The sequence below is a fragment of the Hyla sarda genome, chromosome 4 (genome assembly GCF_029499605.1).
Source record: "Hyla sarda isolate aHylSar1 chromosome 4, aHylSar1.hap1, whole genome shotgun sequence".
In the NCBI taxonomy this organism is placed as follows: domain Eukaryota; kingdom Metazoa; phylum Chordata; class Amphibia; order Anura; family Hylidae; genus Hyla; species Hyla sarda.
In genome coordinates this window covers 90,204,596-90,231,494 of record NC_079192.1, presented here as the reverse complement: position 1 = coordinate 90,231,494, position 26,899 = coordinate 90,204,596, and the positions used below count along the sequence as shown (strand labels likewise).

The 26,899-nt window shown below is 43.0% G+C and overlaps 1 long non-coding RNA gene and 1 other non-coding gene across 3 annotated transcripts; one reads left to right on the top strand and one right to left on the bottom strand.

The window, feature by feature from the left end:
* On the bottom strand, positions 1–25,459 carry LOC130368211 (uncharacterized). Of its 2 annotated transcripts, XR_008892363.1 has the most exons (4): positions 25,328–25,459; positions 25,062–25,226; positions 418–582; positions 1–315 (listed from the first exon to the last, which is right to left on the bottom strand). It is a non-coding gene; the product is annotated as an uncharacterized LOC130368211 (long non-coding RNA). The 2 variants fall into 2 exon arrangements; XR_008892364.1 differs by lacking the exons at positions 1–315; positions 418–582 and adding an exon at positions 24,666–24,958.
* Positions 12,725–12,912, top strand: LOC130267869 (U2 spliceosomal RNA). The gene has a single exon (XR_008843317.1). It is a non-coding gene; the product is annotated as a U2 spliceosomal RNA (small nuclear RNA).
* Positions 25,460–26,899: the final 1,440 nt, after the last annotated feature.

Sequence of the window (26,899 nt, the reverse complement as noted above, 5' to 3'; positions counted from 1 at the left end):
GAACAGTTTAAAAAAAGGGGAACTTTATTTATTATTTATTAAAATGTTTGTGTAGGGGATTTTTTGTAACCTCCCATCACTCACAAAGAGCGTACAGTAACTAATACTCAGGACAGGAAAAACCTCCAGAGGGGAGGAAACCTGTAGGGAATCCATGGCTACTGTATGGCCCTTCCTCTGGGCATACTAAAGGAGGTTACCTCTAGAATTTGGGCAAATGTTTCTGTGTATGTGCATGATTCCTAGGCCTGTGCCTTCATCCAACGTCTTGCTGTAGGTCCCGAAATGCTACTCCATGTCCTGGAAATAGTGCATCTAAGATAGGGGACAAAAAAGATAGATTATTTACATGTTTATCATAGAAATACACATGGAACTGCAATAAAGACCTTTTGGACAAAACAATGTAACACTTACCAGTCACAGTCATGTGCATGACTTTGCATTCCCGTGTCCCTACACAGTGTCCAGCACCGGCCCCTCACTGATGAACAGGACCAGTGTTATTTCTGGGGCTATGCCTTCATCCAACGTCTTGCTGTAGGTCCGGAAATGCTACTCCATGTCCTGGAGATAGTGCATCTAAGATAAGAAAAAAAAGATAAATTATTTACATGTTTATCATAGAAATACACATGGAACTGCACTAAAGATCTTTTGGACACAACAATGTAACACTTACCAGTCACAGTCATATGTATGACTTTGCATTCCCGCGTCCCTACACAGTGTCCAGCACCGGCCCCTCACTGATGGAGAATGAACAGGAGCAGTGTTATTTCTGCTCAGTGCTGCTCTTTGGTGGACAATGGTTATGACATCACATGTGTGACACGCTGTTACCTCCTGGGAGTTCTATTTCAGTAGTGCTGCTCTCTGATTGGCTGAAAATCAAAAAAGCTTTCTAATATATTCTGTATGACTGTTATCTAAGGTTTTTGACAATTTTTATTAAAATGGCGCCACTCCCTGTGGGTGCGTTATATTTGTTTCTCCTAACCAGACATTCTGTATATGTAATATCATTTGGTGGCCCCAACAGCCTGGGCCCATAGGTTTCTTACATAGATCAATGCTACTCCGGTAGGCTCAATGAGCAGCGCTGGCCGCCGGGACGTCTGACGAGTGACGTCCCTGACGTTGCGGTCTGGAGCGAAGGATGTCACTAGTCAGACGTCCCAGCAGCCATTGATTTAAAGTGGTCGTGGCTCCTGCTGCCAGTTCCAGATCAGACACCATGGCCCTAGATTGACATACTGCAACACCGATCCCCTGTGGCTGCCCACCTGTTGCAAAACTACAACTCTCAGCCTTCGGCTGTCAGGGCATGCTGGGAGTTGTAGCTTTGCAATAGCTGGACAGACGTCTGTCGAAAGGGGGGGAAAGGCACCAGAAATAAAGCAATGTGGGCTTTGAAAAACACCATTTATATGTTGTTTTTAATCACAGCCTAAGCCTAGGAACAAACACATTTCTTGTTTGATGTTTTTTTTTTCTTTTTGCAAAAAACAAACAAACATCAAAATCTTCCCCCTCATTTCTTTTCTCAGTTATCTTTGTGTTATTTTTGCTAAAAGCACTGGGGTGGGGGAGGGGTTGTCTTAGAGATTTATCAAAACCAGGGATGAGGGAAACTGGACCAGTTGCCCATAGCAACCAATCAGGTAGTTTCTTTCTTTTTTAAAAAGGCCTCTGAAAAGTGAAAGAAGCGATCTGATTGGTTGCTATGGGCAACTGGTCCACTTGACCTCTGCACAGGTTTTTATACATCTGTCCCAATGTGTATTATAATTATTATTGTCATCATCATCATCATCATCATCATCATCATCATCATCATCATTATTATTATTATAGGAAGTGTTTTTTCTTTGGTGTTTTTTTTCCCTCTGGCTTTTCTCATTACAAGTCATGTGATTCTTTCTTCATTTGACTGAAGGATTTCTATAAAAAAAAATTGTGAGAAAATACCCCCCCCCCCCCAAAAAAAAAAAAAACATGCTCTCGGCATCCCACAGATTTGATGGCCTAAAAACACCATAAAAGGATGAAGAAACCCCCATTAGTGTCTGGTGTTTCATATTACCCTATTGATTCCAACCTAACATGTGCCCGCAGCGAGCATGGTGTTTTTTATGACAAACACGCCAAGTGTAATCCCAGCTGAAATGAATGTTTTCACAATAGGTGTGAACAGGCTGCAGGCTGTGCTAGATATATTTGCATAGTTGCGGCATACAGCACGGGCAGCATTTATGTGGCGGCTTTCCGCTGGCATATATGGCTTTCTGTGCTGGTGAATGCAGCGGGCACTTACTGGCGTTTTTTTCCTAGCTGCACAGTTTTGCACCACAACCACTCCGGCTGGGACCAGGCTGACCGATCTAATGACCAAGATGCCGCAGTGAACGGCTTTCTTTCTGTGAAAGTTCTGGCGAACTACAATGCTCAGAAGAGGAGGAGCGCCATTGAGCTTTTGGAAAGTGAATTAGTTTGGAATGGTCAGGGCCATGTGCGTTTACAAACCCCCCGTGGTGCCAGAACATTGAACCCCCCCCCACATGTGACCCCATTTTGGAAACTACACCCCTCACAGAATTTAATAAGGGGTGCAGTGAGTATTTACACCCCACAGATCTTTGGAACAGTGGGCTGTTCAAATGAAAAATTTAATTTTTCATTTTTACGGACCACTGTTCCAAAAATCTGTCAGACACCTGTGGGGCGTAAATTCTCAATGTCCCCATTATTACATTATGTGAGGGGTGTAGTTTCCAAAATGGGGTCACATGTGTCGGGGGTCCATTGTTCTGGCACTATGGGGGCTTTGTAAACACATATGGCCTTCAATTCCGAACAAATTTTCTCTACAAAATCCCAATGGCGCTCCTTCTCTTCTGAGCATTGTAGTTAGCCCGCAGAGCACTTTAAATTCACATATGGGGTATGTTCTTTCTCAGAAGAGATGGGGTTACAAATTTGGGGGGGGGGCTTTTTTTCCTATTTTCCCTTGTGAAAATGAAAAATTTAGGGTAACACCAGCATTTTAGTGAAAAAATATATATTTTTTCATTTTCCCATCCAACTTTAATGAAAATTCGTCAAACACCTGTTGGGTGTTCAGGCTCATTATACCCCTTGTCAAGTTCGGTGAGGGGTGTAGTTTCCAAAATAGGGTCACATGTGGGTATTTCTTTTTTTGCGTTTGTCAGAACCGCTGTACAATCAGCCACCCCTGTGCAAATCACCAATTTAGGCCTCAAATGTACATGGTGCGCTCTCATTCCTGAGCCTTGTTGTGAGCCCGCAGAGCATTTTACGCTCACATCTGGGGTATTTCCGTACTCAGGAGAAATTGCTTTACAACTTTTGGGGGTCTTATTTTCCTTTTAACGCTTGTGGAAATAAAAAGTATGGGGCAACACCAGCATGTTAGTGTAAATTTTTTTTTTTTTTTTTACACTAACAGGCTGGTGTAGCCCCCAACTTTTCCCTTTCACAAGCGGTAAAAGGAAAAAAAGACCCCCAAAATTTGTAGTGCAATTTCTCCCGAGTACGGAGATACCCCATATGTGGCCCTAAACTGTTTCCTTGAAATACGACAGGGCTCCGAAGTGAGAGAGCGCCATGCGCATTTGAGGACTAAATTAGGGATTGCACAGGGGTGGACATAGGGGTATTCTACGCCAGTGATTCCCAAACAGGGTGCCTCCAGCTGTTGCTAAACTCCCAGCATGCCTGGACAGTCAGTGGCTGTCCAGAAATGCTGGGAGTTGTTGTTTTGCAACAGCTGGAGGCTCCGTTTTGGAAACCCTGCCGTACAAGACGTTTTACATTTTTTATTGGGGGGGGGGGGGCAGTGTAAGGGGTGTATATGTAGTGTTTTACCCTTTATTATGTATTAGTGTAGTGTGTTGTAGTGTTTTTAGGGTACATTCACACTGGCGTGCTACGGTGAATTTCCCGCTAGGAGTTTGCGCTGCAGGGAAAAATTTGCCGCAGCCCAAACTTGAACCAGGAAATTTACTGTAAACCTTTCCGTGTGAATGTACCCTGTACATTCACATGGGGGGCAAACCTCCAGCTGTTTCAAAACTACATCTCCCAGCATGTACTGACAGACCGTGCATGCTGGGAGTTGTACTTTTGCAACAGCTGGAGGCACACTGGTTGGAAAACCTTCAGTTAGGTTCTGTTACCTAACTCAGTATTTTCCAACCAGTGTGCCTCCAGCTGTTGCAAAACTACAACTCCCAGAATGTACTAATCACCGAAGGGCATGCTGGGAGATGTAGTTATGCAACAGCTTGAGATACCCAACTACAATTCCCAGCATGCCGAGACAGCTGTTTGCTTTCTGGGCATGCTGGGAATTGCAGTTTTGCAACATCTGGAGAGCTACAGTTTTTAAATCACTGCACAGTGATCTCCAAACTGTGGACCTCTAGATGTTGCAAAACTACAACTCCCAGCATGCCCAGACAACAAACAGCTATGTGGGCATACTAGGAGTTGTAGTTTTGCAAGATCTGGAGGGATATAGTTTAGAGACCACTGTATAGAGGCACACTGGTTGGAAAACCTTCAGTTAGGTTCTGTTACCTAACTCAGTATTTTCCAACCAGTGTGCCTCCAGCTGTCTGGGCATGCTGGGAGTTGTAGTTTTGCAACATCTGGAGGGCTACAGTTAGAGACCACAGTCTCAGACTGTAGCCCTCCAGATCAACTTACCGGCTTCCATACCATCTCAGGAGCCGTCCTCTTCAGAAGCAAGTGACGGGTAAGTGGACGTCGGGTGACGAAACGTACGTTGGGACGGTGGTTACAGGCTTCCATTATGGGTAAGTGAGGTTTTTTTCACTAATCATTATTGTTATACTTTGGGCCCATTCTCTATACCAATCATGTGATATAGCAGTTAGCTTCTCATTACTACTGGGGCCCTTTCTGGACCCCTGTTACTTCTTTTTGAATAGGAGCCATATTACATAATTTGCTGACCTCACTATATATACATCCATTGTGATTTTTACTTCTACTGTACCTGATCCACCTACGTGTTTTCTGGTTGTATCTGAGACATCTCATTTTGTATTGCTTTATACATACACACCTGGTATTTTATCCTTATTGAAATTAGTCACATATGTGTGACGCTTTTTAACATTTTGGATATAATAATAAAATGTTGCATATTTATCAGTAGCAATTGCTCTTTGTTTGAGTTTTTTCTCTTTCTTTGTATAAAATAGTTTATGGAGCTATACTGATTTACGACTTATAGACCCCTTGCACCTAGTACATATCATGAAAAACAGAGTACAATATATACCTATTTGGTGCAGTTTATCCTTTTTGTGTTTAATTACCTTTTCCACAGCTGAAAAAGTTGGGTCAGAGATGGATTTTAAAGCACGTGAGTTGGTGTGGCTCACTCAGATTAATGAGGTGTTCAGTGACAACCCTGTGATTTTAAACGCAAATGGTCAGAATGTACAAAAACAAATTATAAAGTTGAAAAACCTGCTGTATAAGAGAACGAAATTATGGTGGAACAAAAATTTTCTAGAGAACTATCTTTCTAAAGGTATTATCCCTCAAGGACTGAGAGTCCAGGTGTTCCCGTCCTACCCAGTGGATGACCCGATCTTTAAGAACAAATGGGAGGAACATGCCAACAAATGCTCTAGAGGGTTCATGAAACTCCTGGTACTCGCTAACTCATCCTCATTGAATGACTTGGAGAAAGAAATAGAAGTACTCCAAAACGACATTAAAAAGAACCTATCTTCGGCTGAATTAGAGAAAGTTAACATCGAATTAGAACAACAATATCTCAAATGGGAAACTGAAATTAGTGCCATGAAAAAGAAAAAATATCAAAGAGATAACATGGATGTACAACAAAATAGAGTATATAGATGGCTACAAGTTAGAGATAGAACACAAATACCACTGAGGTCAAGATCATCATCTGTTGTCTCTCTGTCGTCAACTGACGAGTCACAGAGTTCTGTGGATATAAGACCTAGAGTCAAAACCAACTACAGACAACATAACCCCCAACATCGGGCTGCTGAACTACGCAGGGAAAAAAGGAAAATGTCCCCACCAACCACATGGGGCAAAAAAACAAAAAATAATGAGCTAATTAACCTTTCTACCCATATTCTCTCCGAGGAGCAACAGTACATACTAAGTAAAGGTCTTAATTTCTCACCAACTAATAGTTTTGATTATTTTACAGCTTTAAAGGACCTAAATTTATTTTCATGCAAATTACTATTGAGGAGACTGCATGCAAAGAGGGATCAATTACTTTCTACCCCAGAGGAAAGAGAAGCGATCCAAATTTTGGAGGAGCTTCTGGCAGAGCAGGGGGGAGAACAAGGTAAGCCATCATACGTAGTGCCTACGAAATCTACCACGTTTCCTCCCTTGTCATTATGTCCAGCCATCGAGGTCTTCACTAAAGCGTCAAGTGAGGACCTCAAACAGATATCATCCATAGTTGTCCAGGACAATCTAACCAAAAAACAGAGAGGAGCTTTAAATGAACTTAGGGAATTGAAAGATGTAGTATTTAAACCAGCAGATAAGGGGGGAAACGTGGTAGTGTGGCCCATCAGTAAATATGAACGTGAGGTATTCAGACAATTAAAGGATAAGGACACATATGCTAAATTAACCTCTAACCCCATTACCCAGTTCTCTATAAGGCTTGGCCAGATACTTGATTCGGCTTTCAAATCCGGCATCATTGACAAAAAAACACATAGTGGTTTGATGTTACCATATCCTCAAACCCCTACCTTTTATATAATTCCTAAAATACACAAGGATCCCCTCAATCCTCCGGGGCGCCCGATCGTGTCAGGCATTGATGGTATATGCGATCCTATATGTAAATTTATTGACTACTATTTACAACCGCTAGTAGAATGTTTACCCTCTTTCATCAAAGACACGACGGGAGCCCTGGCACGGATTGATGGAATCTCCTTGGAACCAGATATGTGTCTGGTAACTGCAGATGTAGAGAGTCTTTATACATGCATAGACCATGTGGACGGCTTGAGGGCTATCAAATTTTATCTAGACTCTGGTCCGTGGGATGCCGACACCTGCCAATTAATCCTCGAATTATTGGAGTTTGTTTTAACTCATAATTTCTTTACGTTTAAAAACCAATTTTACCTTCAGAAACGCGGCACTGCCATGGGGGCCGCCTGCGCCACTTCGTACGCAAACCTCTTCCTAGGGTACTGGGAGAGGGGTTTGTTTCAGTGCGGAGGGGCGGAGGCGGGCTCCCATGTGCAGTGCTGGATTAGATATATCGATGATATTCTCTTCGTTTGGCAGGGGTCGGCTTCCCAATTGAAGGACTTCATGACAATACTCAACACTAACAATATCAATGTGAAACTTACCTATAAGACAAGTAGAGAATGCATAGAATTTTTGGATATACTTATAAAATGTAACACCCATGGTTCTCTGTCAACAGACGTATACCGTAAGCCCACTGCCACCAACCTTCTTTTGCATGCAGCCTCCTCACACACTCCATCAACTATCAAAGCCATACCAACAGGACAATTCCTGAGAATACGTAGAATTTGCTCCTCGGATGATGATTTCAAGAAACAAAGTGCAATACTTACGGAACGTTTCCTCCAGCGTGGTTACAGCAGACGATCTCTCAAAAAGGCCTATCAGAAAGCTCAACATGTACATAGAGAGGACCTCCTACAAGGTAGGAAAAAGGTCACAAATAAACAAAGTGACAATGTGAGATTTATCTCTACATATAATTGTAGGTGGGAACAAATGAGATCTTGTATTCAAAAAAATTGGGCTATCTTACAGACAGATTCTTTAGTGGCAGCGACTTTACCCCCCCGGGTCCAAATGACAGCTAGACGTAGTCGCAACTTACGCGACATGTTGGTTAGAAGTCACTATATAGCTAATACCCCCAATCTTTTTGGGTCAAAAGGACCCAGAGTTGGATGTTATCCCTGTGGCTCCTGCCGAGCCTGTACAAACATACAGCGAGCCACAGATTTCCTGTCTGCAGATGGTTCTCGTCGCTATCAAATTCGCCAGTATATCTCGTGCACCAGTACCTTTGTGATCTATTATGCCACATGTGGCTGTTCAAAAATTTATATTAGACTTACGTCCAGAGAATTACGTATAAGAACAAGGGAACATGTACGAGATATACTGGCAACAAAAGAAGAGGATGATGTTACGCATCTGAAAACGCTCCCTAGGCACTTTAAGGTATCCCATAATTCAGATCCAATGACCTTGAAAATTAAAGGGATAGAAAGATTGAATATGAACATCAGAGGGGGCAACTATAAAAAACTCCTGGCTCAAAAAGAAGCCAGATGGATAGTTAAATTGGGCACAATGGTGCCCAATGGTTTAAACGAACAACTTAGTTTTGCACCATTTTTGTAGGATCCTCTTGTCTCTGTACCAATATTTGCCTTGATTTTAATGCTATCTTTTCTTTTTCTAAGATTTTAACAGTTGGGAATTTTTTCCAGTAACATCAGTCAGCTCCCTTTATACCTCGCACAACAGCTGATGCACCTACTTCATGAAGCACTATACGTTGGTGAAAGATGAAGCCAATAAATAGTATTATTATATAATGCTATTCTAGTTGTTATTATGATTTTGCTAACATTGTTTATTATTTTTTGATATCTATCTTTTGACTTATCTATATACTAATTGAGGAATATACCTATATAGCTACTAGGAGATACTTTGTATTTATGCAATATAATTAGCGCCTTTGATATACAGTGTACATGCTGTTACTATATAGGTTATTGAATAATTCCCTGCTACACCATACATGGCTACTTTCATTGTCACTTTATTTACAGGAATAATTTGTTTGTTTTTAAGTACACTCCTCACTTTTTGTTATTATTTCACACTTTTTAGTTGTTACCATCCCTAAGATGGTCCTAATATTATTTTTATTTATTCACAATTATTTTTATATTAAATTGAGGGTCACATTATTATTATTATCACTATTTACACACCATCACCAGTGTCACTTTAACTTCACAAAATGTATATATTTATTTGTATACATATATATTCCATATATATATTCACTATATCGATTTTTTATTATTTACTTATTTTAGTATTTTTTATCTATTCTCATACACTTTACCAATAATTTTTAATTCTTAATCTTTCATATATCACACTTACTGTTATGATCATGGTAATGAGTACACTCCATTTACACTTGATGCTTTTTATTATTATTATGCTAATTCCCCAAGTGTATACACTTTTAAATAGCAACCACGTGTGGCTATATGCAGGGGCCTATAACCAATAAGTGCATATAGATTGAGCACCTTTATTCATCATTTAAATTAACGCTGTAATTATTTTCCCATCTATACCTTATGAGTTGCTGTTTGTCATTATAAGTACATTCGTCTATATGTATATCATGACGCATGTTATTGGTTGCTATTAGTGTTGCTCGCGAATATTCGCAATTCGAATATTATTCGCGAATATCGCATATTCGCGAATTCGCGAATTTCGCAAATATAGCGCTATATATTCGTAATTACGAATATTCGTTTTTTTTTTTTTGTTTTTTTTTTCTTCACAGTACACATCACAGTGATCACCCCTCTCTGCTTCCAGCTTGTGTGGTGTAAAGAAGGCTGTAATACTACTGTGTGAGACTGGCGTACGAAAATTCGCATATACGAAAATTCGCATATGCTAATTTTCGCATATGCGAAGTTTCGCGTGCATTCGTTTTGTATTTGCTGATATTTCACATATGCTAATTTTCGCATATGTGAATATTCGCATATGCGAAAATAAAACGAGACTATAACGAATATGCGAATATTCGCGAATATATGACGAATGTTCGTCCATATATTCGCGAATATTTGCGAATTCGAATATGGCCTATGCCGCTCAACACTAGTTGCTATGTGAGGCTATATTGATGTCAGGATATTGATGTCATAAGGCTCGTTTGGTTATATTGCTAAGTATAGGTGCAGACAGGGTTATATACATATTGTCTATTGACTTTGTGCAATTTCTAATGCAAGGCGCCGATTTCTGATTGTGCGCATGCGCGGGGCCCTTTTCCTGCCACGGACTCCCCGGGCGTCAATAGGCCGTGCGCGCAGGTCCGGAAGTGATGCTTTCGTGACCTGCGGGTATTGGCTGTGACGCGGCGGTGAGCGCCGATTCCATCCGGGTCGGGACCCTGCGCATGCGCCGCACGGCACAAATCGGTGCACAATATCCATAACAAACACAGTATAAAAGGGAGCCACATACATAGTCGGGTAGCGTCCCTTGAGAAAGTCGGGTGACGAAACGCACGTTGGGACGGTGGTTACAGGCTTCCATTATGGGTAAGTGAGGTTTTTTTCACTAATCATTATTGTTATACTTTGGGCCCATTCTCTATACCAATCATGTGATATAGCAGTTAGCTTCTCATTACTACTGGGGCCCTTTCTGGATCCCTGGTTACTTCTTTTTGAATAGGAGCCATATTACATCATTTGCTGACCTCACTATATATACATCCATTGTGATTTTTACTTCTACTGTACCTGATCCACCTACGTGTTTTCTGGTTGTATCTGAGACATCTCATTTTGTATTGCTTTATACATACACACCTGGTATTTTATCCTTATTGAAATTAGTCACATATGTGTGACGCTTTTTAACATTTTGGATATAATAATAAAATTTTGCATATTTATCAGTAGCAATTGCTCTTTGTTTGAGTTTTTTCTCTTTCTTTGTATAAAATAGTTTATGGAGCTATACTGATTTACGACTTATGGACCCCTTGCACCTAGTACATATCATGAAAAACAGAGTACAATATATACCTATTTGGTGCAGTTTATCCTTTTTGTGTTTAATTGTATTCTACAGAGGAAGTTATTTTCTTTTTGGATTTCTTTCCAGTCTGACCACAGTGCTCTCTGCTGACACCTCTGTCCATGTCAGGAACTGTCCGGACTAGGAGAAGTTTACTATGGAGATTTGCTCCTACTCACAGAGAGCACTGTAGTCAGACCGAAAAGAACTATACAACTTCCTCTATAGCATACGGCAGCTGATAAGTACTGTAAGGATTAAGATTTTTAAGAAGTAATTTACAAATCTGTTTAACTTTCTTGCACCAGTTGATTTAAAAAAATAAAATAAAAAAATGTTTTCCCCCGGAGTACCCCTTTTACGTAACACCTGTAAATTCTGCACTACGAATATCAGCAGCCACTGAAGAGAGGTCATCCAACAACTGGAGTCCCAAAAAAATCTGCCACTAAATCCCTCAAGCAACCGTTCAGCCCCAGTCCAGAACCATCTGACCGGACCACAGGGACCAGTGTGGAGGAGAACAGGGTCCAGGCTGTAAAATAGAAGAACACTGGAGCAGCCAGATACACTGACTCTAAGGCTGAGCCTCATACTTCTACCGAAGCTGCAGAGTTATAGGGGAACTGTAATAATGAAAGTACTACAACCCCCAGTGTGGTCAGTCTGTGCCCCCCTAAGGGTCAGGGTTGGAGGAGGCACAGGTTGAACAGACACACTACAATGGGAGTTGTAGTACTGTAGTTGTTATAGAAAAAATATATGTTTTCATCAGGTTGCCTATAGCAACCAATCAGATTGCTTCTTTCATTCTTGAGAAGACCTCTGAAAAATAAAAGAAGTGATCTGATTGGTTGCGAAGAGCAACTGGACAACATTTCCTCTCCACAGGTACATTTCCCTGATTGTCTTCATATTTAGGATGAGAATCTACTGACAAAGTGAGTAGCCAACCATTTCTGGGCATAAAACTCTGTAAGAGACAGCAGTCTGGGGGCGTCTGTGGTGGACATGAAGGAAGGGGGTCCAGGGAAATTGAGATTTGACGTCTGCAGCGCGCGCTTCTCACTGAGCGACGGGTCTCATCCCAGGTATTGCAGGGGGACCCCCCACGATCAGCTACTTATCCCATAACCCATGGATAGGGGATAAGTAAATTTTTGCCATAGTTCTCCTTTAATTGGCCAGAACACACCCAAAATCGGTCCCAGCCAAATATTGCTTCGTGTCCTGTCATTTCTCCCAGCTGTTCTTTTTCTACCTGCTTGTAAGGCATGCCTACACTCTCTAATTCCTTAAAGTGGTACTCCGCCCCTAGATATCTTATCCCCTACCTTAAAGATAGGACAAAAGATGACTGATCACTGGGATCCCCGTGATCTTCATGCAGCACCCGGCGTTCTGAATAATATATTTAGAACTCTGGGTTCTCGTGGTGCGGGTCGTGACCTCACGCCACGCCCTTTCCATTTATGTCTATGGGAGGTGGTGTGATGTCACAAGAAGGTGTGGCATGATGTCACGAATCCCACCACAGGAACCAGTGATCTAAACATACTATTTAGAATTTTGGTTACTGCATGGAGATTGCTGGGGTCCCAGCAGCAGGATCCCCTTGATCAGACATCTTATCCCCTATCCTTTACATAGGGGATAAGATATCTAGAGGCGGAGTACCCCTTTAAGGGACAGTTCATGTACCCAAAAGTTGATCCTTTGCAACCGTATGACCCCTAGCAAGTTCCCTGCATGAGTCCCATTCATCAGAAAAAGGCTTGTGCATGGAACTTGCTGGGTGTTCGCTTCTCGGCCTTTTGGCTAAGATCAAGTGTAGTATCTGTTCTTATCAGTTTTTCATGTCGGTGTACGGTGACGCCGGTATGGGGCTGGTGGGGATGGGTGCTGCATGAAGGATGCAGGTGTACCAGGGCTTTCCGGGGCTGGTTCTGAGGAATCAGCTCGACGGCTGCCCCGATGTGACCTGTTCCCTCCGGGTCTCGCCATGAGGCTGAGAGGGTCTAGAGCCGAGGTACTTTTGTGCCTCGGGGAGTGGTGACCCCGAGGTGCCGAAGCTCACTGGGAGGATAGGCTCACTGAGTTGAAGCACGGGCACCATAATCTCTTCACCTTGTGGTAGACATGTGCAATTCGGTTCGGCACGAATGTCTAATTTACCGAATTTTACCATTTTCGTGCATTCGGACCGATCCGAATGCACGAAAACATATTTTGAACATTCCCGAATTGCCACGACAATACGAATAGCAAAGTAACGAATACATTCGTTATTTCCAGAACATTCGGTAAATCTTTTTATTCTTTTTTTGGACTTTAGCGATCCTAAAAAATTATGGAGATACCTTTTTTTATTAAAATTTCGTAGGGTATCATAAAAAAATCATAATAAAAAAGATACAGTAGTGATGAAAAAAATTGTATCTAACGAAATGTATCATTTTTATTATGAAATGTTTATTCATTTTTAAACAGGGATCAATTTATGTGAGCGGGTAAAGCACTAAAAATGTAGCCGACAATAGTAAAAATGTAGTGTGTGCGTGTTTTTCACTTTAAAAAAATATATTTTTTAGGTAGTACTACTACTCCCAGCATGGAACACACTGTTCCATGATGGGAGTAGTAGTTACCTGTACTAATTGACAGATCGCAGGGGTCCCTTGCGATCCTCTTGTATAATGTATAGATGCGGCAGCTGCTCTTCTATGGTCCCCTGCACTCACGTATATATACACATATTCATATTTCCCGCAGAGCTGTGATTGGCCAGATCATTCCAGCCAATCACAGCTCTCTGTGAGAAATAGGAATATGTGTATATATACGGCCATGCAGGGGACCATAGGAGAACGGCCGCCGCATCCATACATTATACTGGAGGATCGCAGCGGCTGTCAGGAGTGATACCCGCAGTGATCTTTCCTTTACTACAAGTACGACCACTCCCAACATGGAGTACACTCTGCTCCATGCTGGGAGCTGTAGTACCTGCATTAATAGACAGATCGCAGTGGGTGTCAGAAGTTACACTTGCTGCGATATGTCTATTAATGCAGGTACTACAGCTCCCAGCATGGAGCAGAGTGTTCTCCATGTTGGGAGTATTAGTACCTGCAGTAAGGGACAGATCCCAGGGATGTCACTCCTCCTGACACCCGCTGCGATCCTCCTGATGTGAATGTCGGGATCAGCTGTTCTCAGGGCTACAGAGCCGGGAGAACAGCTGACGCTGAGCCGTAGGTATACATCGTATATCTACTGCCCAGCAAGAACTTACAGTGAGCCTGCAATGTGTATATAGTATACACATTGCTGGCTCACTTAACCCCTTGCTGAGCTGTGCACTATGCGCAAGCCCAGCAAGGGAAGAGTTAACTTACACTGCTGGACAGTGTAGGTTAACCCTTTGGGCGGTATACACTATATACAGCTATCTATAGATAGCTGTATACAGAAGACGAAGTCCAGCTTACTTCCCTCGAGTCCCGGGCATACTGGGAGTTGTAGTTTTTCACCAATTGGTGGCTCCCTGTTTGGGTAGACATTGCATCATGGGTGCTCTCCCCAGCAGACAGCGCCAGAAATGTCATAACCATTTTTTTTGTGTTTTTTTTCATTTCAGATCCGTGTATGCAGAGGATTACTGCGGATTTGATGGATTATGGCGGATTATTTTTTTTTCCTTTAATAAAATGGTTAACGAGGGCTGTGGGGGAGTGCTTTTTTAAATAAAATTATTTTTCCAATGTGTTGTGTTTTTTTTTTTTTATTGGATTTTCAGGGTTAGTAGTGGAAGCTGTCTTATTGACGGAATCCATTACTAGGCCAGGGCTTAGTGCTCGCCACAAAAACAGCTAGCGCTAACCCCCAATTATTACCCCGGTACCCACCACCACAGGGGTGCCGGGAAGAGCCGGTACCAACAGGCCCGGAGCGTCAAAAATGGCGCTCCTGGGCCTAGGCGGTAACAGGCTGGCGTTATTTAGGCTGGGGAGGGCCAGTAACAATGGTCCTCGCCCACACTGGTAACGTCAGGCTGTTGCTGTTTGGTTGGTATTGTGCTGAGAATGAAAATACGGGGAACCCTATGTGTTTTTATTTTTTATTTTTTTTTATTTAAATAAAAAAAAAACCGCATAGGGTTCCCCGTATTTTCATTCTCAGCACAATACCAACCAAACAGCAACAGCCTGACGTTACCAGGTTGGGCGAGGACCATTGTTACTGGCCCTCCCCAGCCTAAATAACGCCAGCCTGTTACCGCCTAGGTCCAGGAGCACCATTTTTGATGCTCCGGGCCTGTTGGTACCGGCTCTTCCCGGCACCCCTGTGGCGGTGGGTACCGGGGTAATAATTGGGGGTTAGCACTAAGCCCTGGCCTAGTAATGGATTCAGTCAATAAGACAGCTTCCACTACTAACCCTGAAAATTCAATAAAAATAAAAAAAAACACAACACATTGGAAAAATTATTTTATTTAAAAAAAACACTCCCCCACAGCCCTCGTTAACCATTTTATTAAAGGAAAAAAAAAAAAAATCCACCGTAATCCATCGAATCCGCAGTAATCCTCTGCATACACGGATCTGAAACGAGAAGAAAAAAAACACAAAAAATTGGTTATGACATTTTTGGCGCTGTCCGCTGGGGAGAGCACCCATGATGCAATGTCTACCCAAACAGGGAGCCACCAATTGGTGCACAACTACAACTCCCAGCATGCCCAGACAGCCTTTGGCTGTCTGGGCATGCTGGTAGTTGTAGTTTAGCAACAGCTGGAGTCTCCCTGTCTGGGTAGACACTGCCAGAAGGGTCTGTTCACATTATACAAAACGTACAATGTGAACAGAGCTTCAGATAAACTAGCCTTGTTCCCTTATGTAGCTCCGCCCCCTAATGACGTCATCACTAGGGGGCGGAGCTACACGGACCTGCCCGGGACTCGAGGGAAGTAAGCTGTACTTCGTCTTCTGTATACACTGTATACAGCTATCTATAGATAGCTGTATATAGTGTATACCGCCCAAAGGGTTAACCTACACTGTCCAGCAGTGTAAGTTAACTCTTCCCTTGCTGGGCTTGCGCATAGCGCACAGCTCAGCAAGGGGTTAAGTGAGCCAGCAATGTGTATACTGTATACACATTGCAGGCTCACTGTAAGTTCTTGCTGGGCAGTAGATATACGATGTATACCTACGGCTCAGCGTCAGCTGTTCTCCCGGCTCTGTAGCCCTGAGAACAGCTGATCCCGACATTCACATCAGGAGGATCGCAGCGGGTGTCATGAGAAGTGACATCCCTGGGATCTGTTCCTTACTACAAGTACTACCACTCCCAACATGGAGTACACTCTGCTCCATGCTGGGAGCTGTAGTACCTGCATTAATAGACATATCGCAGCAAGTGTAACTTCTGACACCCGCTGCGATCTGTCTATTAATGCAGGTACTACAGCTCCCAGCATGGAGCAGAGTGTACTCCATGTTGGGAGTGGTAGTACTTGTAGTAAAGGAAAGATCACTGCGGGTATCAATCCTGACAGCTGCTGCGATCCTCCAGTATAATGTATGAATGCGGCGGCCGTTCTCCTATGGTCCCCTGCACGGCTGTATATATACACATATTCCTATTTGTGATCGGGGCTCCATACGTGTACTAGTGACAGGAAAGATTGCCTACATACCTATACAAGATCTTACCCTAGCATAGCGGTCTGAGTTGTGCCATAACCGCGCAATGAGGGCACGCCTATAGAGGGCATGCACTATAGTGAAGGAATAAGATAAGGGAGGGTTGGGAGGGTTCCACAAACGACACGTGCTCCGCCCCTGTAGGAGAGGGGGAAGTTATATACACACGCCCCCACCTGTTCCCAATAAGCCCCACCTGGAAGTGCAGGGAGCGATAATTACTTCCGCCCCTCGCACAAATACAGCCCATCAGGCTTTATACTTGTGATCGGGGCTCCATACGTGTACTAGTGACAGGAAAGATTGCCTACATACCTATACAAGATCTTACCCTAGCATAGCGGTCTGAGTTGTGCCATAACCGCGCAATGAGGGCACGCCTATAGAGGGCAAAAAGCAACCATGCAAGGATGAATACAATTCCTGAAATAAAACATCCTACATCCAGCATCAATCTTCACATACCCGAAGTAGACTATACCTAGTGTGCTGAAAGAGTAGCCCTGACCAACAAGTGACTACTAGAGGTGGTAACCATACCTTTGAAACTGTGGTAGTAACGTCCATCTGTAAAGAATCAATCTGAAAATAACCTTCCCTGCCAAATATACTAACTGAACTATACCTATCACCATCCCTACTTGTGACATTACTTCAAATGGACACGGAAAGGTTAACTTCATGGCAGGTCTGACAAGCACCAATCCCCTGCTATTTAAGAGGCATAAACTAAACTGACAGGTAAATGACAAGAAATACCTATCTACCTGATAGACCGTGTGGGTCATGTCGCATGACAAGGTTCACGAAGGCACCTTACCTGATTGAGACTGTAACAGACATACCTAACTAGCCACTGTACTGACCCAACTGGACTTGGAAGTGATGACCCATTGCAGATGACAGCTCCCTGCGAGAGCAACGTATCTGTAGACGTGACCAGTGTTTAGGTGAACCATCATGTCTGTAGACCTGACAGGTCTTTGTGACACCGTCGTGCCTGAACCCGTCACAGGTCCCCGCGGAACCATCGAGCTTGTAGACATGACAGGTCTTTGTGAAATCATTGTGCCTGTAAACGTCACAGGTCTTTGTAAACCACTTTTTTTTTTTTTTCTTCTCAAATACTTAAGTGTGAAATGCCATATTGAGATTGTATGCTATCTGAAACGTGTCAGATTACCTACATAACCATGTCAAATCAATTGCTCTGAAATGAGACAGCAGCAACCACGATTCAATCTTCGATCCTAAAGAAATGAGTCATGTAACTGTGTATTAAATGCACAATATATCTGCAACTAAATGCTGGCCCTCCTTAAAAGAGAACGTGCAATTATGCCGGATAGTTGAATCTGTGTACTATAACGAAATGATAACGTCATCGAGAAATACAACAGACGAGGTTGTATCTGACCTGAAAACGTGTCAGGTCATAACAAATATAACACACGACAAAATTGCTCTGAAAACGAGTCAGTAGCAACTGGCATTACCCCTTTTAACCTGAAGAGGAGTCAGGCAACAGGGTAACATCATGAGTATTCATGACAAGATACCTGTATGAAGCTGGCGTGTTGTTCTGAAGGCGTATCAGTAACAAAATGACCAATTGTGTCCAATACCCTAAGCAAATGATCTACCTCCCCTGTGTGCACCGCATGAAACATGTTAACCGTATGTACGGCATAACCTGCTAACAGTATACCCAACTACAAGTCGCTACTCAATATGTTATTGCTCTGAGACATGTCTAACAATAACCTATGTGTTGCATCCCCCCCTGCAGACGTACGAGGTTTAAGAATATGTGCTCGATATATCTGCAATGAATGTAAGCACCATATGAATACTGTAATCGTGTATTGTAAATATATGTACAGCCAGAGGTGCAACTACTATTCAACACTAGGAACGAATGTACATAATAACCTACCCGCATACAACTATGGTAGTATGCAACAAATGCTGTGTACTGGTGCATGTATCATACACAAGCTGGGAGCGTAAGTACCGTGAAAACGCAAGGAACGTTATGAATTTATGCTCTAACATCATTATGAGTACCGCATACATGCCTAGAAAATAAAGTGTAAACATATATCTAAAAAGATAGACAACGTGCAACTATGCCGGATAGTTGAATATGTCTACTATAAGTAACTGATAACGTGGTCATGAAATACCACGGAGGAGGCTGTATCTGTCCTGAGAACGTCTCAGGTCATGACAATAAACCACAATGTAATTGCTCTGAAAATTTGTCGGTAGCAACCGACATTAACTCCTTAAGCTGAAGGAGTCAGGCAAATAGGGCAACATCCTAACAAAGCTGTATAAGCTTTCCGTATAAACACTATGCACAAATATGCAGTATGAAAGCTATGAGCATGAGTACAGTAAAGCTACGGGAGCACATGTGTAGTGTAGACTCTAAGGATGGAAATGCAGAAAAACTATTACCCATGTGCAGTACAACAAAATAAAGCTATGAACGTAACCAGACTATGAGCGTAACGGGCAACTATGCCAGATAGTTGAATCTGTGTACTATAACGAAATAACGTAATCGAGAAATACAACAGACAAGGTTGTATCTGACCTGAAAACGTGTCAGGTCATAACAAATACACCAATGACAAAATTGCTCTGAATACGAGTCAGTAGCAACGGACATTACCCCTTAACCTGAAGAGGAGTCAGGCAACAGGGTAACATTGTGAGTATTCCTGAAATTGGTTGCTCTGAATGTGAGTCAGAAACAACCGCGATTCAACCCCTGAAGGAACGAGTCAGGTGACCGGGTATTGAACAGCCGATTAGTGCCACTAAAATGATGACCACCCTTGAACGAGCACCTGTGCAGGATAGTTGAATATGTGTACTATAACTAACTGATAACGTAGTCGTGAAATACAACAGAGGAGGTTGTATCTGACCTGAGAACTTGTCAGGTCATGACAATAAACAACAATGCGATTGCTCTGAACGAGTCAGTATTAACCGACATTGACCCCTTAACCTGAAGAGGAGTCAGTAATAGGGCCACATCCTGACAAACCTGAGTGAACTTTCCGTATAAAAGACTATGAATGAATACACAGAATGAATGCTATAAACATACGTACAGTAAAAGCTACGGGAGCATGTGTGTAGTATAGACGCTATGGATGAACATGCAGAATAAATACCATTACCCATGTACAGTAAACGCTATGGATGTTAGTGCAGATAACATAACAGAATGAATGCTACATGTACGCACAATAAGTACTACAACGTGTCAGCATAATAATTACTACCATCGTATGTACGGAATGAATGCTACGAATGTCCGTGTAGTGTATTGCTACAATTCTATGTGCAATATACATGACGTGAACATGTCTGTGGTATGAATACAACGAGCGTGTATGTGGTATAAATGCTATGAGCGTATAGTGGTATGATACTATGAGCAGTATAATGCTATGAGTATACTTGCGGTATCAATGCTAAGAGCGTATGTGCCTGATGTAGGCCATGTGTATGTGTAGTATAAATGCTACAAGTACATGTGCAGTATAAGTGTCGAGCATATGTGCTACGAATTAATATGTGGTATGACGCTATGAGGTATGAGTACTATGAGCAGTATAATGCTGTGAACATGCTATGAGCGCGTGGCCACAACTGCACGAAACAGCATGTCACTATGTGTGAGAACCATAGGAAACCTGCGTGTATGAATCTGGTGAACATGTGAACACAAAACCATGACCGTGTAACCAATATAACTGCCATGAGCGTATGAACCCTGCGTGTATGAATGCGATGAACGTGTGAACAACAAAACAATGACCGTGTAACCCATATAACTGCCATGAGCGTATGAACCCTGCGTGTATGAATGCGATGAACGTGTGAACAAAAAAACCATAACCGTGTGACCAATGTAACTGCCATGAGCGTATGAAACCTGCGTGTATGAATGCGGTGAACGCGTGAACAACCAAACCATGACTGTGCAATCAATACAACCACCATGAGCGTATGAACCGTATGAACCCTGCGTGTATGAATGCGATGAACGCGCGAACAACAAAACCATAACCGTGTGACCCATATAACTGCCATGAGCGTATGAAACCTGCGTGTATGAATGCGGTGAACATGTGAACAACTTAAGAACCGTGAGCGTGTGACCACTATAACTGCCATGAGTGTATGAACCGTATAATTGCTATAGGCAGTATACTGCCGTAACCAGTATGAAATACCATTAACATATGAACCAAATGATACTTTGAGCGTATGAACCAGTGATAATTACGAGGTGTTTGATTGCCATGAACGTAACATGGTAGAAAGAACGTAAGACCGTGAACATGCCAAGAATATGTGAACAGCATAAATGCCAAGTTTGTGGACCGTGTAAAACACCAGTGAGTGAGAGAATAACCATGAGGTGAACAGCATAAACGAGTTTGCCCAGTATAAATGCTGTGAATGTATCGTCAGTGAGTATATGTACCGTATATAATGATATTAGCACATGAAACTGTATACATACTATGCGCGTACGAGCAGTGTGCCATAAGCGTATGAATTAACCATGAGAGTACGGACAATAAGAAACTCATGGAGTTATCAAACCGTGAAGATGCTCTACTCGTGTGCACCTTGTACCAGTAATGCGTGTATGCCCATTATAACCCAAGCGTATGAGCCGTATGGATACCATGATCGTGCAAATAACGAGCATTACACTGTGTATACTAGGATTTAATTGGATGTAGCCTGTTATATCTTTACAGAGCATTGCACCCTACTATATACTATATTGAAACAAGACAGTCTACAGAGCACTGCATCACCACACACAGCATATGCTACCCTGCAATGTGATCCTCTGCAGAGTATTGCACCACACCAAACAGTAAATGCCACCCTGTGTTGCAACGAGACCCTTCGCAGAGCACTGCACCACACTGGACATGCTAACTGTAACGACCCTCTGCAGAGCATTGCACTATGCCCTATATAATATGTTGTATTGAAACCATCCCATCTGCAGAGCATTGCACTAACTGTATAAAGTTTGTTTATAATGAGACCATCTGCAGAGCATTGCACCTTAACTATATATCATGTATACTATATTGTAACAAGACCATCTGCAGATTATTGCACCATAACTGTATATCATGTATACTATATTGTAACGAGACCATCTGCAGATTATTGCACCATAACTGTATATCATGTATACTATATTGTAACGAGACCATCTGCAGAGCACTGCACTATACCGTTATACAGTACATGTTATATTGTAACGAGACCCTTTGCAGAGCATTACACTGTACCGTATACTGCAAGGGCACCATATACCCCGCAGAGCACCGCAGCAAAAGTTATATTGAAACGACTCTTTGCAGAGCATTGCACCACACTGTATACAGCAAACGTTATATTGAAACAACCCTCCGCAGAGCATTACACTATACTTTAGATTAACGATAGCAGACAAGCTGACAGGACCGCCTAACGAGGACTGGGCAGCTGCCGCAACCTGTCCCAAGGGCATAGACAATTGTAGCTGTGTGGGTGGCGGGCGGTCCACATGTCGCCATGAGGCAGCTAGCGGGCTGCGCGAAATGCTGAGGCCGCACCACCCCCAGCACCGATTTAACTCACCTGCTTGCCGCTCCTGGCCCCCACTACCGCTGCGGGCAGAGCCAGCCAGCACCATACCTGCCCAATATTACCTTATAATCAGAGTGAGACAGCATCCCCAGATAAGACAGCCAGCGGAGCTGCCAGGATGCCGCGCCTGCACCCCCCCAGACTCATGATCAGCGAGGCCTCCGCACCGTGAGCAGCAGCTCTGAAGATTTTTGTGGGAGATTCAAACACCAGACACAGGAAGCAGAGATTCCACAAACGACACGTGCTCCGCCCCTGTAGGAGAGGGGGAAGTTATATACACACGCCCCCACCTGTTCCCAATAAGCCCCACCTGGAAGTGCAGGGAGCGATAATTACTTCCGCCCCTCGCACAAATACAGCCCATCAGGCTTTATACTTCTCACAGAGAGCTGTGATTGGCTGGAACCATCTGGCCAATCACAGCTCTGCGGGAAATATGAATATGTGTATATATACGTGAGTGCAGGTGACCATAGAAGAGCAGCCGCCGCATCTATACATTATACAAGAGGATCGCAAGGGACCCCTGCGATCTGTCAATTAGTACAGGTAACTACTACTCCCATCATGGAAGAGTGTGTTCCATGCTGAGAGTAGTAGTACTACCTAAAAAATGTTTTATAAAAAAGTGAAAAACACGCACACACTACATTTTTACTATTGTCGGCTGCATTTTTAGTGCTTTACCCGCTCACATAAATTGATCCCTGTTTAAAAATGAATAAACATTTCATAATAAAAAAGATACATTTCGTTAGATACAAATTTTTTCCATCACTACTGTATCTTTTTTATTATGATTTTTTTATGGTACCCTACAAAATTTTAATAAAAAAGGTATGGCCATATTTTTTTAGGATCGCTAAAGTCCAAAAAAAAAATAAAAAATTTACCGAATGTACCCGAATACCGAATGTATCTGAAAAAAATCAACCCGAATACCCGAATACCGAATGTATCCGAAAAATCTAAACCGAAAATATTGCCGAACCAAAATTTTTTTCCAAAACGAAAAAACGAAACGAAATGAAACAAAACTTTTTCTAGTGCACAAGTCTACCTTGTGGCACTCACCTCTTGATTCCCGGCCTTCTGGCTAGGATCAGAGAAATTTTTATAGATCCGGCCGGATGTCCGGGCAGTATATCTGCACATATTCACTTATTTATTTCTTTTTGTCTCACTGTGTCACTTTTTGCGTGTTGTGTGTTCACAGGATTTGTCAGGATGCGGTAGCCCTTCTGGGTGTCCCTCCTGGCGGTCTAGGGGAGGTGTGTGGCCATTAGGTTCCACACCTCCCTGCAAACACCCCGGGTACTCCTGCTTTGGCAGGGTACCTACCGTTATCGGCTCTGCGGGCAAATACCTTGGCTAACGCCAAGGGGGATGCCGGGAGCATTTGTGGTCCCCTAGTAGCTTCGGCGAAAAGGGACATCGAACCTGGAACGTCGCAGGTACCTTTTGGTCCGGAGGCGAAGGGTAAGGTTTGTTGGGGGGCCTCTCTCCTATCGGAGAAGGGCTTGCGATAGACCGCATCCTTTGTGCACGTTTTTTTAGTGTAACACGTTTGCACTTTTTCTTGCACTTTGGGTGAATCGAGAGCACGTTCCTCGGCTTTAAAAAAAAAAAAAGTAAGGCATGCCTACACTCTCTAATTCCTTAAAGTGGTACTCCGCCCCTAGATATCTTATCCCCTACCTTAAGGATAGGACAAAAGATGACTGATCACTGGGACCCCCGCGATCTTCATGCAGCACCCGGCGTTCCAAATAATATATTTAGAACTCTGGGTTCTCGTGGTGCGGGTCGTGACCTCACACCACGCCCTTTCCATTTATGTCTATGGGAGGTGGTGTGATGTCACAAGAAGGTGTGGCATGATGTCACGAATTCTGCCACAGGAACCAGTGATCTAAACATACTATTTAGAATTTTGGTTGCTGCATAGAGATTGCTGGGGTCCCAGCAGCAGGATCCCCTTGATCAGACATCTTATCCCCTATCCTTTACATAGGGGATAAGATATCTAGAGGCGGAGTACCCCTTTAAGGGACAGTTCATGTACCCAAAAGTTGATCCTTTGCAACCGTATGACCCCTAGCAAGTTCCCTGCATGAGTCCCATTCATCAGAAAAAGGCTTGTGCATGGAACTTGCTGGGTGTTCTACATTTGCCTCATAAACTGCACCACCCAGCACCAGTTGCCTCTCTCTGCACCACATTATGCAGATCGTGCAGGAGAGCAGCTTTGGTCATCCATGTTTTGCTAACTCTATTTTCACACACAGAAATAAATAAATGAGTCGAACAAGTCAAAGAACAGTTTAAAAAAAAGGGGAACTTTATTTATAATTTATTAAAATGTTTGTGTAGGGGATTTTTTGTAACCTCCCATCACTCACAAAGAGCGTACAGTAACTAATACTCAGGACAGGAAAAACCTCCAGAGGGGAGGAAACCTGTAGGGAATCCATGGCTACTGTATGGCCCTTCCTCTGGGCATACTAAAGGAGGTTACCTCTATAATTTGGGCAAATGTTTCTGTGTATGTGTATGATTCCTAGGCCTGTGCCGTCATCCAACGTCTTGCTGTAGGTCCCGAAATGCTACTCCATGTCCTGGAAATAGTGCATCTAAGATAGGGGACAAAAAAAGATAGATTATTTACATGTTTATCATAGAAATACACATGGAACTGCAATAAAGACCTTTTGGACAAAACAATGTAACACTTACCAGTCACAGTCATGTGCATGACTTTGCATTCCCGTGTCCCTACACAGTGTCCAGCACCGGCCCCTCACTGATGAACAGGACCAGTGTTATTTCTGGGGCTATGCCTTCATCCAACGTCTTGCTGTAGGTCCGGAAATGCTACTCCATGTCCTGGAGATAGTGCATCTAAAATAAGAAAAAAAAAGATAACTTATTTACATGTTTATCATAGAAATACACATGGAACTGCACTAAACACCTTTTGGACACAACAATGTAACACTTACCAGTCACAGTCATGTGTATGACTTTGCATTCCCGCGTCCCTACACAGTGTCCAGCACCGGCCCCTCACTGATGGAGAATGAACAGGAGCAGTGTTATTTCTGCTCAGTGCTGCTCTTTGGTGGACAATGGTTATGACATCACATGTGTGACACGCTGTTACCTCCTGGGAGTTCTATTTCAGTAGTGCTGCTCTCTGATTGGCTGAAAATCAAAAAAGCTTTCTAATATATTCTGTATGACTGTTATCTAAGGTTTTTGACAAATTTTATTAAAATGGCGCCACTCCCTGTGGGTGCGTTATATTTGTTTCTCCTAACCAGACATTCTGTATATGTAATATCATTTGGTGGCCCCAACAGCCTGGGCCCATAGGTTTCTTACATAGATCAATGCTACTCCGGTAGGCTCAATGAGCAGCGCTGGCCGCCGGGACGTCTGACGAGTGACGTCCCTGACGTTGCGGTCTGGAGCGAAGGATGTCACTAGCCAGACGTCCCGGCAGCCATTGATTTAAAGTGGTCGTGGTCGTAGAGATTTATCAAAACCAGGGAAGAGGGAAAGTGGACCAGTTGCCCATAGCAACCAATTAGGTAGTTTCTTTCATTTTTAAAAAGGCCTCTGAAAAGTGAAAGAAGCAATCTGATTGGTTGCTATGGGCAACTGGTCCACTTGACCCTTGCACAGGTTTTCATACATCTGTCCCAATGTGTATTATTATTATCATCATCATCATCATTATTATTATTATAGGAAGTGTTTTTTCTTTGGTGTTTTTTTTCCCTCTGGCTTTTCTAATTACAAGTCATGTGATTCTTTCATCATTTGACTGAAGGATTTCTATAGAAAAAAAATAGTGAGAAAATACCCCCCCCCCCAAAAAAAATAAAAAATAAACATGCTCTCGGCATCCCACAGATTTGATAGCCTAAAAACACCATAAAAGGATGAAGAAACCCCCATTAGTGTCTGGTGTTTCATATTACCCTATTGATTCCAACCTAACATGTGCCCGCAGCGAGCATGGTGTTTTTTATGACAAACACGCCAAGTGTAATCCCAGCTGAAATGAATGTTTTCACAATAGGTGTGAACAGGCTGCAGGCTGTGCTAGATATATTTGCATAGTTGCGGAATACAGCACGTGCAGCATTTATGTGGCGGCTTTCCGCTGGCATATATGGCTTTCTGTGCTGGTGAATGCAGCGGGCACTTACTGGCGTTTTTTTCCTAGCTGCACAGTTTTGCACCACAACCACTCCGGCTGGGACCAGGCTGACCGATCTAATGACCAAGATGCCGCAGTGAACGGCTTTCTTTCTGTGAAAGTTCTGGCGAACTACAATGCTCAGAAGAGGAGGAGCGCCATTGAGCTTTTGGAAAGAGAATTAGTTTGGAATGGTCAGGGCCATGTGCGTTTACAAAGCCCCCCGTGGTGCCAGAACAGTGGACCCCCCCACATGCGACCCCATTTTGGAAACTACACCCCTCACAGAATTTAATAAGGGGTGCAGTGAGTATTTACACCCCACAGATCTTTGGAACAGTGGGCTGTGCAAATGAAAAATTTAATT